Here is a 15354-nt window from a genome sequence, read left to right as displayed (position 1 = left end):
CTGCGCGCTGCTGTCCACGCATGCTCAGGCGTGGACAGCCTGTGCTTGCGCCTCCTGCGTCCGGTGACTGCGACCTTAACTGGCCAGGAAATACAAGTGTAAAGGTAGACCAAAGTAGCTCAGCTCCGAAAGTGTCCATTATTTCGAGGAGCTGCGAATTGCTACTTCTTTCTGGAATATATATATATATATATATATATATATATATATATATATGCGCAATTTGGAGATGAGGAAGTTACCACTATTCGTAAATCAAATAAGTTTTATTTAAGCTTAATGTGTTTAAAAACTCACTTAGAAGGGACAGTGCGTTAAGCTTTTGCTATAGAACAAAGAAAAACCAAAGTGAGTAGAGTGCTGGCGCATGTCTGTAATCACTCGAGAATTCAAGGTCATTCTTAGCTAGAGTGTATGTAAGGCTAGCCTGCACTACTTGAGATCAGTCTCTACACCTCTCACCCCGTCCCTAAAGAAAATAAAAATGTGTCAATAGATTTGTTGTCTACATCACAATACTAAAGACAGAAAAGAGTTTCAGAATTCTCTTCATTAATGTATGAACATGGCACTATGGGAACGCTGGACCCTCTATCTTGCGGGGCATCAAGGATTGAGTAGAATAGTGGGAAGCAGTGGACAAAAGGAAGGGTTCCAGAAGAGACCATGGATGTTTGGCTCAGACACTGGAGGGCTAGAAGTACTTTAAGCATTGCTATCAGAAAGAGCCTCGAGTGTACAAAAAGTACATGATAGAAGTTTTATTTCACTAGAACTTGAATGTGCTAAATCTTTGAAAAATATGTGCCAGGAAATACTCATTCGAGAAAAATAACTATTTAAAAAACACATCATGCTTCCCCCACCCCCCACCATGACATGACCTTTGATAAACATTAGGCAAATGCTGGCAGCTGTTCAAACACGTGGTCTTGTAATTAATGGTAAGGAGTTGGGAGTTTAAACTGAAAGCAATGAAAGCCATTGGGGGATTGTGAGCAAGGAAATAAAGAGGGGAAAGTTAATAATCCGATGTATGTTTATTTAATTTTTTAAAGCAGTGTTAGGACATTGAACAGAACACCTTGTACACATCAGGCAAGTGTCTGCCCAGCACTCAGGAGGTAGGACTAGGATCAGAACCTCAAGGTCGTTCTCCACTGGCTGTATGGTGATTTGAATCTAGCCCTAGCACAAGTTTACCAACCAACCAACCAACCAACCAACCAACCAACCAACAAAAAAACCAACAACAACAAGCATGGCATGGACAAGCATGCCTTTAATCCTAGCTCTTGGGAGGCAGAGACAGAAAAATCTCTGTGAGTTCAAGGCCAGCCTGATGTATGGAGTTCCAGGCCAACCAGGACTATATTGAGTGAGGCTTCCCAAAAGAGAGTCACATTTAAGTATTGTTACAGGAGCTGTTTTTGCAGACTTTTTATCGAGAAAGCAGGAGGATCAGAGATGGAGGCTATTTTTAACTACACAGTGTCAGCCCAGCACAGGGACATGAGACTGTCTTAGACAAACAAAATAAAACAATAGCTGATATTCAACGTTAGTGGCTTTTGGAGTTACAGGGCCAAAAAGGTTTAAAAGATTAAGTGACAAAGCTTCAGTATGCTTCTTTAGAAGTTGTTTTTTTTTTTTTGTTTTTGTTTTTGTTTTGGAGGAAATGGAATCACAGCATGGTGTTAGATCAATAGATCAATAGGCTGAGCAGATGAAAGCAAAGGTCAAAAAGGTTAAGAAAGTCTTGACACCAGTCAAGGGGAAGTCAAAGCATGTTTAATGACAAACAAGGTTGTAATCCTGTTTCTGAGATTTCCTTAGTTTCCAGGTAATGGTCAAGTGGAAGAGTTCCTCCCCAATGCCAAGACCCCCTTAGTTACCGCCCCCTTTCCTCTCAGCTTTAATTTCTGCCTCCAGGACTCGAATTCCTCAAGGACCAATGAAGGAAGACATTCCATTTGCTGAGGCTTCTTAAGGCTGACCAGGGGTATAGATCCTGCCTGTACTAGGACTATCGGTCTCAACCTGCCAAATCTTGGGTGGACATAAGGAGGTCTGAGTTTGGAGCTTGGAGGATCATCATTCTTGGTAATCTGAAGAAGGGATGTTGTAACTCAGGACTCAAAACTGAACGAACAGTAAAGCACACATTAGATCACTATATCCAGTCCTAGAATTAGCACCAAATCTAGGACCTTTCCCCACCACGAAGTTGTCGAAAGTGAAGGCAATGAAAAAGTCACTGTAAATTAAGGGAGAAAACGGACAAACAGTGTATCAGGTAATTTGCAACAAAACAAAACCCAACCAAACAAAAAAATCAACTATAGTATTCTATCTGGAAAAAAAATCAAACCAATGGTAAAGCTGGGGGTGGTGGTAGATGCCTCTAACCTAAGCCCATGGGAAATGGAAGCTAAGCAACTGGAGTCAAGGACAACCTCGGCTACACAGTGAGGTCAAGGCTAGCCTTATCTGAAAAAAAAAATCAATTTGCTAGTTCACAGTTGCTGCCCTGCAGAGAGGATCCATCTTAACTTATATCCTGTCTAGTCCCCTCTTCATGCTGAACTCATAGCCACAAGGTAGGGTTGAACAATAGGTCAGCTTCTAGAGTTAGGACTTCTTATCCTATCCAGTACCTCCTCTAAGCTGCTAAGCTCAGACCCCATCCTCTCAAGTTTGCTGTTCTTTGGGTTGCTTGGCAAAAGCTTATTAAAGATGTAAGGAATCTTTTGGTTTGGGACATTCGGAGTCAACATCAGTTTTCTGTACAATTTTATTTAGAAAGGGATCATTAGCTATAGACTATGTTAGAGGACAAAGCTTCCAGGCCAAATAAAATGAACATTTTACACACTACATTAAGAATTGCCCAGGGCTCTTTCATCTCAATCCTTACTTTGAAGGGTCTTCCACCAGGAAGCCCTCTCAGCTTTCATCATCCTGGGCAGCTGACATTGGAACTGAGGGCTCCTTTGAGAGGGTTGGACATTCTCCCATACAGTGTTTCCCTCTTCAGAGGTGGACAATCCCTGGCTTCTACGGACCTGTTGAGGTGGCTGTTTCCCGTTCACTGGTTTCTGCAGTAGTGGAGCTATGGCCCTTTGAGCATGCTCATCTGCCTGGGGCTCCGCCACACTAGGGACTTTATGCATAAAAACAGTTTATTTAGTCCCTAACTTTTGAGGCTGGAAGTCCAAGATCAAGTGGTTCTGTCGGTTTGGTTTCTGGTGGGGACTGCCTTGTTCTCGTCACAGCATGGAGGAGGAGGAATTGGGAGGAGTAGAAGGAGAGGAAACTATAACCAGGATGAGAAAAAAAAAATCATCCATGGTCAGTAAAAGGAAAAAAAAAAACTAAAGGAAAAAAATCAAGATTTCAAAACTCACATTGCATTCAAGTGTAGAAATTTTGCAGTGAATCTTATTTGTTTGTTCAGTTGCTGTGTTTTTAATTCTAAAATTAATATTTTAGGCTAAGCATACATGCTCTTCATTCCTGTGGGTCTCTGTAGTCTCCTCTGCTCTCCTCCCTCCTGCCATTTTGCTTCCCCTCCCAAGCTGATTCTCTCTCCTCACTCAGTCCATCCCTCTTTTGCTTCCTACTCATTACCAGTTTCCCACCTCCCTTCACATCTCCCTCTCCTCTCATGAGTCCCTTTAAGGCTTCATGAACCAATAAGTACATAAATGTATCATTTATAATACATAAACACACATACAATATTAAATCTAGGTTTCACGTATGAGAGAAGACATGCAAGTATTTGTCGTTTTGAGTCTGGCTTATTTCACTTAACGCAATGATTTCCAGGTTCAGCCATTTTACTGCAGCAGTCACGATTTTATTTTTCTTCACTGCAGCATAAAATTCCATTGTATATATTCACCACATTTCCTTTATCAACTCATCCATTGATAGGCATCAAGGCTGGCCCATTTATCTGGCTATTGTGAATAATGCATTTATAAACATGGAATGCAATTAATATGTTCGACAATATAAATAAATGAATAAATAAAATTTACAAAACTAATAGTGCCAGATCCTACCACTATTAAAATTTACCTTTTAAAATGTTTTTAACTCAAAATGCAGTTTGTATTTTCTTATATTTATATTATATAGCATACATTATATAATATATTATATTATAACATGTAATCTATAAATATATATATTATATGCATTTACTTATGTGTATGAATGTTTTGCTTGAATGTATATTCATGGACCACATGCATGCCTGGTGCTCCCCAAGGTCAGAAAAGGGCATTGGCTCTCCTAGAACTGGAGTTATTGATTGTAGTGAGCCACTAACATAGATCTAATCCATAAATGCTCTTAACCACTGACCCACCTCTCTAGCCCCCTGAAACGCATTTTGGCTTGTATATATTATTTGTGTCTGTTATCTGAAATTTGAAAGTCCAGCTTTTTGAGTCATTTTGCTGTTTAAATTCAACATCTACAGTAATCTGGTTTCTCTGGGGCTCTGAAGTTCCAAGATCAGGGAACACCCCCCCCCCCCAATGTTTGAAGAGTTTGGCCACAAGGAGGCGCACCATTCCTTGTCGTTTATTTGTTAAACTTTTTTTTTTTCTTTACTTATTTTTATTGTTGTTCTTATTTGTGTGCTGTGTGTGTGTGTCCATGTGGAGGTAAGAAGACAACTTTTGGGAGCTGGTTTTCTCTCTCTGCTTTGTTCTGTCAGGGTCTTTCTTGTTTGTCTCTGCCTTGCTGTATACCCTAGTCTTGCTGGCTTTGGCTTTGAAACAATTCTCCTACCTCACCTCTGGTCTTACTGTAGGAGTGATGAGATTACACATTGTTTTTAACAATGTAAAATTCATTAGGCAAACTATGATTGACAGCAATTGTTTATTTAAAAGAGCAAACGGGTTTCAGTGCTTCCCATATGAAGATATGGTCAGTGCTGAGACAATGTATATGCCAATTACTTGGACGTGCTAGACATTGGATCGTGCATAAACAACGGAATATCCGCTGTATCCCATAGATGTGTATACTTTCTAAGTGCCAGCTAATAAGGTTTTAAGTCAGTCAGAGTTTGTGTATGTGGTAGCAGGGCTGTGGATGTAGCTCAGTGGTAAACTGCCTACCTAGCCTGTATAAGACCCGGGTTCAATTCCCAACATCACACACACATATGGAAAAACCCATATGCATTACTGAGCATGCTCATATCTAGATGATGTGGTGACAGCTTGACCAGGGGACTACACTCTAGTTTGCATATGTAATATAACCACATCATGACCATTGCTTTGCCAAGGCAGTTGGCAAGTTAGTGGGTAAGGCTTCCTGTGCATGACACATCCTGAGTTTAGACTCAATGTTGTGCTAAAAACGTGCATGATTTGTTTCTTCCTCCTTCTCTTTCTGCCTTGAGTCAGTTCCTGGTAGTAACTTTACTTGTCCTTTTTCTCTTTCAAAATTGACTCAAACATTCTTAAAAACCTTTACATTTACTAACAGAGATGCTGTAAGACATGATTTTTTTTCTTTCTGTGGTAGTGAGGATTAAACTGATGGTTTTGTGCAAGAGCCCTACCACCAGGCAGTATCCCAGGTTGAACATGTGGCTTCCAAATCTAGTCCAATGGGTATGATTGTTTCCTTTGAAAAGCCAATGAAACCCCTATCTAGTGGGTTTTAAAGCTGATGAGTTGAACAGTGCCATATTTTGCAATCATAGGATCTGCTACCGTTTGCCATTAAGTTAGGAAGCGACACATGCAAGTGGATATCTGGCCTTTGTAATACCTCTGTGCATGCTGGTCTGCTGACTGAGAATTCCCAGGCTCTGAGTGGCACAGTACAGCATAGCTTAGTAAGGCCATCCTTCCCATTAATGCTGAAAGCTGGGCTCGGTTAACCAATAACTTCTGTATCAGTGATATCATTTGCAGCAGAACTGTTATCTTGTAATGGTTAACTTCTCTCCCCACTGTTCCCACCAGGAGGTAGTTTTTAAAATCAGTCTTCTCTTTATTAAAATTCACCATGACCTAAGTCATTTGACCCTAAAGCAAACAAAACAGAATCTTTAATGTGCAGAGTGACAGTACCATTTTACCTCAGCAAGTGTTACTGAACTGGGAAAAGTCTTTGAAAGCCATGAATAAAACACTAACAGTCAAAAACAGATACCTAAAAAAGAAAAAAATTAAAACCCATGGTTTTGGTTTAGTTATTGAGAAAAATGTCTACAGCCCTGGCTAGCTTTGAACTCACGATCTTCTGCTGTAGCCTGGTGAGTACTGAGATTGCAGGCCTGAGCCTCTGCACGCACAACAATGTCCTTCTGACAATGGAGTCAGATGTAATCATCTAACTATACTTGATGTTGGTTGTTTTTTAAAATTATTTTTATGTGTGTGAGTATTTTGATGCTTTTCATGTTTGCCATATTCATTTTTTGTACCTGTAGAGGCCAGAAGACAGCATTAGATCCTCCTGGGACTGGAATTACAGGTAGTTTTGATCTGTCATGTGGGTGCTGGGAACTGAACCTAGGTCCTCTACAAAGAGCAGCAAGTACTTTCAACCACTGAGCCATCTCCCCAGACTCTGATGTTTCTTCATTGGTTTTGTTTGTTTGCTTGCTTATTTATTTATTTTGAGGCAGGGTCTCACATAGTTCAGGCTAGCCTTGAATTTGCCATATAGATGAGGATGACTGAACTACTTACTGGCTTGTTTTACAGACTCACATTCTGCCATCTTTCTTACACTTTTCAAGATGAGTTGCTCAGGGATGGTGCTGCCCACAGTGGGCTAGGCCCTCCCACATCAATCACTAACCAAGAAAATGTCCCATAAACTTGCCTAAAGGCCAACCTGATGGAGGCATTTTCTCAATTGAGTTTGTTTTTCCCAGATAACCATAGGCAGTGTTAAGCTGACAAAAACTAACCAGTATACACACTCCCCACCCCTCCCAAGGTTGTGTAATATTGTAGTCATTCTGAGAACAGAAAAGATACCGTGGAATGGTGGAGATGAAAGGATTTGCACAATCTATCAACAATAGCAACAAATCATGAGTCTCGGCCTGCACCATTCTTTTTTTTCTCTTTGGTGAAACCTGGTGACAGGCAGCAAGCCTGTCTCAGCCTACCTGAGTCCTTGAGCAGGCAGGAGGATGACTGCTTAATATGCTTCTGCTTTGTTCATCTTTAAACACTGTTTATAACATCTGTAGGTGGTGAATGGTCCAGTAAGGGTTGGAACTCAGACAAGCCTACCCAGCCCAGCTTCATCTTGATTCCTGACATTAAAATTAGGCTTCTAAATGATGCTGTCTCAGAGGCAAAGAGCCACATTTTCCTTCTTTGCATGAGTTAGTCACTGAGGAGGGGACTGTGGGTAGCTGTGAGGTTGGGGTGGGGAATTAAGAGCCCTCTCTTCTCTCTGCTAGCTTAGAGGATGCTGCTTCATTGGTTGGAGAAAAGCATTGCAGATGTGAGGAGGGATACACAGAGAGCTGAGGGAAATGAGGCATGGAGCTAGGCACAAGCCATACTCATCTTGGGCTGGGAGGTAACTGGCTTCAGATAAAATCTAAGGCAGGATTAGTTTACACCACTTTCTTGTACTGACCAATTTCTTATATGTAATCCTTGGAATCTATCATACTCACCTAGACAATGAAGAAGCAAGATTTATCTTGAAAAGAGAGATGTTGTTGGGCATAGTGGGGCCTGCTGATATCCCAGCACTTGGGAGGTTGAGGCAGGAGGATGAGGAGTTAAAATTTCAGCTATATAGCAAGAGTGAGGCCTGTCTGGGCTACCTGAGACCCTGTCTCTAAAAGGCAAAACCAACCAACCAATAAAAAGCTATTAGTTTGGCACATGATGTGTGTCAGATGCTCCTCCAAACACAACACATTTGTTATTTCATCTAAAATAAGTATATTTTTCCTGCCTATTTTATTGAAGAAGATAAGGCTTAGTAAAGGTAGCTGAGAAATAGACTTATGATCCAGTTAGTGAGGGAACGCAGCCCAGATCAAAGTCAGGGAAGAAGAATCATACACAGTACCTAAACAACACGAGCCATCTTGTTGGAAGTGTAGTGGCCTTTCCAGGAAAGCAGCTTAAAATCATCCTTAAGAGAGAGTATGCCATGTGGTAGAAGCTGACAGTCATTAGTGATTGACAGTCTGAGTATGTGTGCATGGTTGTTACCGTGAATATTGGACAGGTCACCTCCACATCTAGGGTAGATGATTGACGTGCTGTTGCTGTAGTGGGGGAGCAGTTCCCCCTACCTTTCCCCTTCCTTCAATTCCAACTTTCTTGTTATGTGTATGTCTGTACACGCGCGTGTGTGTGTGTGCGTGTGCGTGTGCGTGTGTGTGTGTGCTCATCACAGTCAATGCTGGCTGTCTTTCTCAATTGTTTTCCACCTTATTTATTCCTATTTCTGTCTGTCTATGTTTTTTTTTTTTTTTGAGACAGTGTTTCTCTTTGACTAGCTGTCCTGGAACTTGTTCTGTAGACCAGGCTGGCCTCCACCTTATTTCTTGAGACAAAGGTTCTCTCTGAACCTGGAGCTTAGCAATTTGTCGAGCCTGGCTGGTTACAAACCCCAGGGATCCTTAGTCTCTACCTCCTCAGCACTGGGATCTTAGGCATGTATGACCTTACCTAGCTTAATTTTTAAAAATTTATTCTCTCTCTCTCTCTCTCTCTCTCTCTCTCTCTCTCTCTCTCTCTCTCTCTCTGTGTGTGTGTGTATGTGCACTGCACTCACATAAGGTCTGTGGGAGGCTCTTACATGAATGTGGAGGTGTTAGATCTCATGGAACTAGAGTTTTGAGACCCCGTGTAGGTTGTGGGGTGATTTTAGAGCAGCAGGTGATTTTAAGCTCTGAGCCATCTCTCCAGCTACTTCTTGCCCCACTTTTAAATATGGTTATTAGGGATTGAATTCAGGTCGCCATGCTTGCATGTCAATACTGTGCAAACTGAACTATCCTAACCTTTCCTTCCTTCTTCCCTCCCTGTCTCTCCCCATCTCTCTTTTTTCTCCCTTTCTCTCCAGAATAGTCTACACTGGCCCTACACTGGCCTTGATCTTTCAGCAATCCTCCTGCCTCAGTCTCCTGAGTGCTTGAATTATAGGTATAAACCGTACTGCTGGCAAGCTTTTGCTCTTCACTGACCTGTGGCTGCATAGCTCATCTGGTCCATTTATTGACTGGCGAATTTGACCGTGGGTGAAACTTTGGGCAATCTTTTCTTGCTTACTGTGGAATAATTGTCTAGAGATAGGAGAATTCTCCAGGTGGCTAGTTAAATGCCTCCAGAAAGCCTGGGGGCACTGATGACTCCCTCCAAGGAGTTCTGTAGTTTACAAGTGACCTGTCAGTCAAAGGCCCTCATTAAGTAGATGCTGCAGAATGGAATCTCCCAAAGAGGCTTAGTGAAGAAGGGCATGGTAAGGCAGGGGTGATAGTGCTTCCTGAAGCTGGGTTGAGTTTTGCCTCTTTAAGACCTCAGTGATAGTGTGATAGTTAAGATTATTTCTAATGTGTCTCTTTAGTTATTACTACAAGCCATTAATTTTATATATCTTTAAAATTCTTTGTTGTATATATTTTATGTATGTATGCATGCATGTATGCATGTGTCCACATGCATGTGTGTGCCTAAGGAGGCTAGAGGGTGATTTGGGTGTCTTATTTTTTTCAGACAGGTTTTCTCCTTGGCCTGGAGCTTATTGAAGAGGCTAGACTGGTTAGTGAGTAAGCCCTAGAGACCCTCCTGTCTCATTCGTGTGTGTCAGGCTCCCACATTTTTAGGTCAAAGTATATTTCACCGAGCTCTTGTTCACATATGTAAAGGATATATGCATCCCATAAGCATTCTGCAAGGCTCTCTAATTATTGTTTAGTTTGCACAGCTTTGCATGCCCCTCATTCTGGGCTCTGCTGCTTTTGAGCAATCTACTGTTTGTGAAACTAGGTACCAACACCTGGACATTGTTATCTTGGGAGTGATGCTGTTTTCTGTCTGGTGATCAGGATTCAGAGCAAAGTGTCAAGGTGAGTCAGCTCCCTGCAACAGACGTCTCCCAAGGTCCCATTTCTACATTATATTCTACACAACTACTACAGAATAGCTCTGTCCATTGCATTGAAGAATTGTACTGAATGTTTAATTCAAGTTGTGCTCATGGCATCCAAATCTCCATGAGGCCATAGAGATTGGAAACTTATGAAAGAGGTGCCCTTCTCCTGTGACCAAGCTTGTCACTCTTACCCACTCTTACTTCAAATGTGGAACTGTTTCTTCACAAGATGCCCAAGGTTTCCATTAAAGTTTACTTTCCGTAAAAGTGGGGCACAAGCCTTTAATCTTAGCACTCTTGAGTCAGGACAGTGACTCTGAGTTTTAGGGTCAGCCTGGTCTACACAGTGAGGCTTAAGCCAGCTATCTCAAAAACAATAACACCTCAAAATACCTCTGTTCTGTTTACCTAACACTTAGATCTGTGTGGATTTCTGGAGTAGATACAGCTGAGTCACAGCCCCCCTTTCATTCTCGCCTCTTCTCCCTTTTGCTCTCCCACTTCCTTCTGCCTTTTCCCGTGTCTCTCCTCCTTTGCTCACATCCATTCACTTGCTGAGCACCTTTGCCCCATCGCTGGGCCTCAGTCATCCTGTAAGGTGGTCGGTCTGACAAGTTATTAGAACTATACAACACGTCTTCCTGGGAGACAGGTTCCCGACATTGCATAGGAGTCCTGGGGAAATCCCCACTTCTTTGGGGTCTGCTGTTTCAATAGTCTGATAATCAGATTAAGGGACACAAATCTCTCTTGATTATTTTTATCCAGGCCTTTACAATACAAATATTATTTTCTCTGCGTGCAAGGCTCTAATGCAAGGCTTCTGTTTAACTAGAGCTTTCTGGTCTTTCATCTGAGCTGAGCCTGTGTTTACCTCATCAGAAAGGCCTTCCTCACTGTTCCATGAAAACTTGGCCTTCAACCTCACTGGGGACCCAGAAGATGGGCTAGATTCTGGGTGTCACTGGGTCTGTTTGTCCTTCTGTCCTGTGAGGCCACAGTGAATAAATCTCCCCTTTCACTCGTCATTTGGCTCTTTTACTCAGCTTGTTGAGGACTAATGCCTGGGTCCAGTTTGGGCGTGGGTTATACTCCCAAGTTGGATATATAGACCCCTGAGAGATTCCTTTGCTTCCAATAACTCAAGAAACAACATTTTGTATCCAACCCAGCTCTATTGGCTTGCTCCACTCATCCAGATGTTACACTGGTGCCCACCTTGACTTGTCCTCCTCCATGAGTGACTGTCTCCTGGGATTTCATCTATGGGGCTCCTCCATGGATTGCTCTTGAGGCACAGTCACATCTCCAGGTCACCACATACTCTAATGGGGCCTCTGGGCATATGGTTCACAGGGTTTCTAAACCTAGTCCTTGGGGAAGCATGCTTCAGGGAAATCCCAGCCCAGATGGAGAAGCATAGGGAAGAGTGCCATGGGAACCCCAGTCTTCCACTCCCAGTAACTCCAGGATTCAGGGAGTTAGCTCTAGCAGATAAGGAATGGCATTTATGTTGCCAAGGGGCAGCTCTGCTACAGCAGGAATGTTTCCCCAAGATGGCTGTGGAACCCAGGGACTCTGGAAGCCTGTGAGGTCTGGGTTTCCCTTTCCTCACAGGGGTGGTTGATTAACCTGGGCAGGGCTCCTCTCTCAGCAGCCTCAGCCACTTGCTCGGGGTTTCAAGGTCCTTGCTGATAGGCTTTTGCCATCTGAGGCCCATTTGCTGTAGATTTAGTTGTACTGTGTCAGCAGAAAAACACAGTAGGAAACAATTGAGGACTCCAGAGTCTCTTAGCACTTTTAGTTCACAGCAAAGATTCCTTAAACACCGTTTTTGAGCCATCTTGTTCATCTTCAGTACCTTTTATACATGTAGAAGAAGCTAAAATGAAACTCTTCCTGCCTTTCTAAGTGTGTCCCACACACCACAGCATCCTTCTGCAGGGAGCAACTTCTAATTCTACTTTAGGCCATGTCTGATCTTAGCTCACTATTGGGATTTTCAGAACTTTAGTACCAATTCAGCAAATGAAAGGAACAAGAGGAGGGAGCGAGGGAGAGAGGGAGGGAGAAGGAGAGGAGGGAGAGGGAGAGGGAGAGGAGGGAGAGGAGGGAGAGGGAGAGGGAGAGGGAGAGGGAGAGGGAGAGGGAGAGGGAGAGGGAGAGGGAGAGGGAGAGGGAGAGGGAGAGGGAGAGGAGGGAGAGGAGGGAGAGGAGGGAGAGGGAGAGGAGGGAGAGGAGGGAGAGGGAGAGGGAGAGGAGGGAGAGGAGGGAGAGGGAGAGGAGGGATAGGAGGGAGAGAGAGAGAGAGAGAGAGAGAGAGAGAGAGAGAGAGAGAGAGAGAGAGATTGATGTGATTTTGGGTTGCAGTTGGCTGTTTCTCTGAGGTCACTGAATGTATAAAGAAGAGCAGTGTTCATGTTCCAGCTTTGAACAAATGAGTAGCAGAGTCCACTTGTAAAGAAAGGGAAGGTCTTACTTAGGGTTTTACTGCTGTGAAGAAACACCATAACCACAGCAAGTCTTATAAAAGAAAACTCTTAATTGGTGCTAGCTAACAGTTCAGAGGTTTAGTCCATATTGTCATGGTGGGGAGCATGGCAGCATGCAAGCAGACATGGTGCTGGAGAAGATGCTGAGAATTCTCCATCCCGATCAGTAGGCAGAAGGAAGACAATACTACACTGGCCAGGCTCAAGCTTCTGAGACCTCAAAGGCCACCCCCTAGTGACACACTTTTTTTCAACAAAGCTACACTTACTCAATCAGGGCCACACCTCCTAACAGAGCCATTCCTTGTGTGCCTATGGATACAAAGAAAAAGAGAGTATTTTAAGAAAATGTGTGGTGCTTTCTCATTGCTTTGTCCCAATACCTGATAAGCAACTTAATGGAGGAGGAGGGCAACACAAGGTGGCAGGTGGCCCCGAGGTGTCAGGAGCTGTACCAGCAGCAGCTCCCAATCCCACAACTCACAAAGCAGGACACGGGAGAAAGGGAGAAGCCAGTGCTCAGTGGCTTTCTCTTGTCACCCTTTTGATTCAGCCCAGGGAGGTGAAAATGGAGGTAAGCTTTTATCTTAAGGCTCCAGGATCAAGAGTGGACTGAGGAGATAAAGCCGTCTGATGACACTATCACAAAGGGCATGAAATAGAGATGTGGGTGCCTGCACAGACTGGCGGCGACTAGTGACCCACACCCAGAATGACTGTGAAGCAGTTTGAGCAGTTTCATCCTGGGTGGGGCTTGTGTGGCCATCAGGAAGCCTTACACTGTTGGAGGTTTGAGTCCTCAGCTGACTGTTCATAGCTGCTTTCTCCACCGACCTTCTACCTGTATATCCCCAGAGCCGGAAGCTCTCCTCTCTCTCTTTCTGGTATATACAGTTTTCTTTGACCCTTTGAAAGCTACCAGTATTCAAGGCACCATTCTGGTTTATGATTTTAATTAAAACATTTCTGTGGTCACTGCAGTAGCTCAGTTGGTAGAGTGCTTGCCGAGCATGCAGGAAGCCCCCAGCACTGTACGCAGAAGTAGAGCACACCTACAATTCCAGGATTCAGGAGATAGAAGCGGGGAGACCAGAGGCTCACAGTGGTCCTCTGCTGTGCAGCAAGTTTGCGCATGCGTATGCGCGCGTGCGCGCGCGCCCGCGTGCATGCGAGAGTGTGTGTGTGTGTGTGTGTGTGTGTGTGTGTGTGTAGGACTGCAATTCTGTTCCATATTGTAATCCCCTCATGTTGGTTCATGTTTCATATTGTTATGTCAGCATGGTTAAGGGGGTTCTCTGTAAGGGAGCAGATGGAGTTTGAAGCCTTGTGTGTGACTTCCTTCATGTAAATTTCCTCAGTTTCTTTGAACATCCTTTTCTACATCTGAAGGTTACTGTGAGCATTATTTTGTCTTTTTTTTTTTTTTTTTTTTTTTCAGTGCTGAGGATAGAACCCAGGTCCTAGCAAGGGCTCTACCACTGAGCTAAATCCCCAACCCCTACTGTGAGCATTAAATTAGATAATGTGTGTAAAGTGCCTTACATAATGCTTGGTACGTTGTTAAATGATTAGTGTACAGTTTTAAATTTTTATTTTTACTTAAATACGATGAATTAGGGACATCTGCTGTTATTGGCTGTTGTTTGTTGTTATTTTCCCGTCTATGTGACCACACACCTAACAAGGAACAAGTGAAATAAGGACAGATCTATTTTGACTCACTGTCTGAGGGGTTGCACACAGTTCATCATGCTAGGGAACACAGTGGCCTGAGGTTGCACGGCAGTGACAGGAGCTGATGGTGGCTGCTTGATCACAATGATGCGGATCAGGAAACAGAGACTGGAGAGAACGTCTGTAAACCTCAAGACCCGACTCTTAAGGGGTTCCACACGCACCACAAATACTCCACTGGCTGGGGGCCAAGTCTTCAAACACATGAGCCTGTGGGGCATTTCCCATTCAGAAGGCAACACCTGCTTTAAAAATGCACAGATTTTTAAAGACTTAGTAGGAGTAAGGGGAACAGTGGTTTGGTTCGTTTCAGCAGAATTCTATCTGTGTTTTTATTTGCACCCCAAACTGGACAGGACAAAGCGGCTGTATTGAGGTTGATGACGATGACGATGATTACGGTTACTATTATTTTATCTTTTCGAGACAGGGTTTCACTGTGTAGCCCTAGCTAACCTGAAACTGGGTATGTAACCGGCTACCGTGAACTCAAGAGTTCCGTCCGCTTCTACTTTTAGTACTGGGATTAACGCGTGTGTCAGCACTCCTGGCCTTTCTGAGGTTCTTGTTTGTATTCTTGTCTTTTTGGGGAGGGTGGGGTGGGGTGGGGTGGGTAGGACCATATTTTGTTCCAAGCTGGCTTTGAACTTGTGGCTAATCCTCCAGCCTTCTGGCCTTCCCGTGCTGAGATTACAGGCTTGCTCCACCACCTGCAGCTTTATCGAAGTTCTTGATTAAAATCTCCACTCTATCTGGACTTCACAGCCCGATCTAATAATTTACCCAACCAGCATGGAGACTGTGGTCACAGGAAGTCTTCTTCCTTCGTCTCATAAGTCTTCTTTAATCCTTTGTCACCTAGTAAACCCAGAAAATACTGTAGGGTATCACTTACCTAGCTGTGCGCGGGTGTTCAAGCTTCACCCTGGCACAGCACTGGCATGGTACCTTCATTCCCAACTCCCTTACGATTTCATTTCGATGCTAGAGGCAGCCAGAGAAGCTC

Source organism: Arvicanthis niloticus, chromosome 8 (genome assembly GCF_011762505.2).
Source record: "Arvicanthis niloticus isolate mArvNil1 chromosome 8, mArvNil1.pat.X, whole genome shotgun sequence".
Taxonomy (NCBI): Eukaryota; Metazoa; Chordata; class Mammalia; order Rodentia; family Muridae; genus Arvicanthis; species Arvicanthis niloticus.
Note: the sequence above shows the minus strand (reverse complement) of the source record.